Source organism: Capsicum annuum, chromosome 11, assembly GCF_002878395.1.
Source record: "Capsicum annuum cultivar UCD-10X-F1 chromosome 11, UCD10Xv1.1, whole genome shotgun sequence".
Taxonomy (NCBI): Eukaryota; Viridiplantae; Streptophyta; class Magnoliopsida; order Solanales; family Solanaceae; genus Capsicum; species Capsicum annuum.
In genome coordinates, this window is record NC_061121.1 from 149,074,751 (window position 1) to 149,077,722 (window position 2,972).

The 2,972-nt window shown below is 38.0% G+C and overlaps 1 non-coding gene across 1 annotated transcript; it reads left to right on the forward strand.

Moving 5' to 3' along the window:
- The first annotated feature begins 607 nt into the window (after window positions 1–607).
- Window positions 608–714, forward strand: LOC124889134. The gene has a single exon (XR_007047748.1). It is a non-coding gene; the product is annotated as a small nucleolar RNA R71 (small nucleolar RNA).
- Window positions 715–2,972: the final 2,258 nt, after the last annotated feature.

Consider the following 2,972-nt stretch of genomic DNA (forward strand, 5'->3'; position numbering starts at 1 on the left):
TTTCCCCCCGAATTACCCTATCAAGTGCTCCTCCTTTGGTTTTTTATCCACTGCACGCATTGTCAAAATTTGTCCCTCGATTTTAAAATTTGTGGTTTTACCACTAGTGGAGTCACCCTTAGGGTTAGCATAAAGACGCGCTGAGATTTTTCCCATTTGATTCTCCAATTTCTTTATGGAAGCCGAATGAGAGGCTACCTTTTTGGAAAATGAAATAAAGTCAATTTTTACTTTGCAGACCAATTCGTCCATTCGTTCAACCTTACTCAAAATTCTTGCAAGGAGATCCTTCGTTCCACCTCTGTCAGTATCCATGATGTACTTAGTTAGTAGTTCAAGTTAAGCAAGAATCTTTGCCAAGATTAGCTCTTAATTCTCTTCCCACTTCATTTGGTATCAATTAGTCATGGGTTTAGTTGAAGGGCTATTTGAGATATGGGTGTATTAAGTGTAACCTACCTGATTGTGGTTAGTCAGTTCTCTCAATAATTTTGCAGCCGGATGAAAGTGCAAGTTCAAGAGAGGACCTTTAGCCGCATTGTTTACCACCGATCAGTTCAAAGGATCTAGCCCCCGATAGAATATTTGGAAGAGTGTCTTCCACAGAATCTCATGGTTTGGGCAATTGGTCAACATTCTATGGAATTTCTCCCATACTTCATGTAGGGGCTCGCCGTCCTTTTGCCTAAAATTCATAATTTCATCCCTTGAGTCACACACCTTGGATGCATATGAGTATTTATATAAAAACTCCTTTATGAGTTCATTCCATGAAGTAAGTGAAGCCAAAGGAAGAGTGCGGAGCCATAGCAATGCTTCACCCGTTAGTGAGAATGGAAAGAGAAGAAGCTGATAGTCTTCTTGTGCAGTAGGGGAAATGTTGAATGGAGTACAAATTCCCAAAAAATTTCTCAAGTAAACATATGGATCTTCATGGGATTGGCCTCCGTATAGCCCCTTTACTTGAAACACATGAAGCATGACACTAGACATATGAAAAGTCCCATCACCATGATAAAGTCGGATACAGTTTTCACTCGCATGACCCCTATTATTTAAGTTTCTCTCTCGCCAAGTATCATAGGTTGGTTACACATGATTAGGGCCTTCACTCATGGTTCTGTTGATGCTAGAATTACCTACAAAAGATTAAAAAATAACAAGGAAAATAAAGTGTGCCACTTCGGATGCTCCAAAGCAAGAATAATACCACATAAGCAAAATCTATATTTCACTCCCTGGCAACAACATCATTACGATTAAGCTCAACTCACTCCCATAATTGATAGGTGACACGATCGTTGTCAAGTAACCCAATGTTAATCGGGGTCGAATCTCGAGGAGTGAATGCTATAGACTTCAGACCTATGGGTATTTCAATTACTATAAACTCATCTAGAATACTAAAGAAAAAGACATATATAATTAAATGGGGGGATTTGTTTGGGAACCTTTTTTACTACTACCTTTACCAAGTAATTAGTTAACGATATCTTTAAATTGAATTCAAGGTTTGGAGAAATCTTAGGATCATGTATCCTTAGAGGTGAAGCGTATAGGATAGTGTTGGTTTAGTAAGGAATTTAGTTTTTAATTAATGGACAGGCTAGGTCAAAGATCATTGAGGTCAATCTTTCAATAAAACCCTAATGATTTCACTCATTGGCTCTTTCGAACACCTAACAAGTGTGGAATTTGTACAACCACCCAAAACCTTAACCAAGCATCCCTATTTCTAAGATGATGCTCTTGACATGGATTACAATCCTTAAATACTTATTTATAAGATTGCAAAGAGTAGTAACCGATAGGACTAGTTATTGACCATTGCCTTTTCCCCAATAACCCTCTTTCGAGGATGTTATAGGTTATCTAATATTCACCTAAGTCCCTTTTTTCGAGGATGACAAAGGGTTTCAAGAACTTGGAGCTTTCACCCATTAAACCCATTTAGAAATTTGGAGTTTTCACCCATCAAATCCTAACTTATATGCTCAAGCAATGGTGAAACCCATACTCAACAACTAAAATCCATGCAAACACAACAATACCCACACACAATCACACACTAATTCAACATAATCCCAAGACTAAATTATTTAGCTACTCATGAAGAAAGCAAAGAGAGAGATACCATTGGGTTATTCAAAGAACCCATTCTTCAACAAGAAACTAAGAAACTGATCCTCCAAAATTAATTACACACTTGCACAAGATTAGGGTTTCAAGTCTTGGATTCCAAGATATCTTATAAGCTAAGTTTCCCCTAAAGAGAAAAAGGTTTTTGCTTAAATATGGCTTGGGATGCGTCTAAGTGCTTTTACATATCTTCCCCTGGGCACATTCCCGCTTAACCGTGATCGCGCATGGTTCTCTACGATTGTGACCATGCGACCGCGGTTGTGTGCTATGACCATATTGCTTTGACCGTCTTGACTGACCGCAACCGCGGACAGAGGACTACAGTTGCGGTAACTGAGGTTGATGTATTCCAGGTTTTCAACTGCACTCTTCTTTGGTCCCTTTTCATTATTTTTTAGCTCCCATCCACATCTTTTGGTTTCCTATACTTTATTTCCGTAAAGAGTGGATATTAGTGCATCTATCCATTGATTTTGTCTCATTTATTCAGTCAAAACAAGATAATATGCATGAATAATGAGTGCGAATGAGTGGTAAACTCACCACTCATCAGGTCAAAACCACTTCAAAAGTCATAAGTATGGGAAATTCACAATTCCCTATTTCATTCACCCTACCCAAGAACCCACAATCTCAAAACCATAATTAAATCATGAATAATCATATGTAAACTATGGAAAAATATTGTTCAACTATAACCATTCAAAACCACCAACCCTTGTTTCAAACCAACACAAACATCTCATGAACAATACTTTAAACAATGAGGGAAGAGTAACACGCCTTAAACACATAGAAATTTGGAGAGAATTTGACCCTTGAGCCATTAG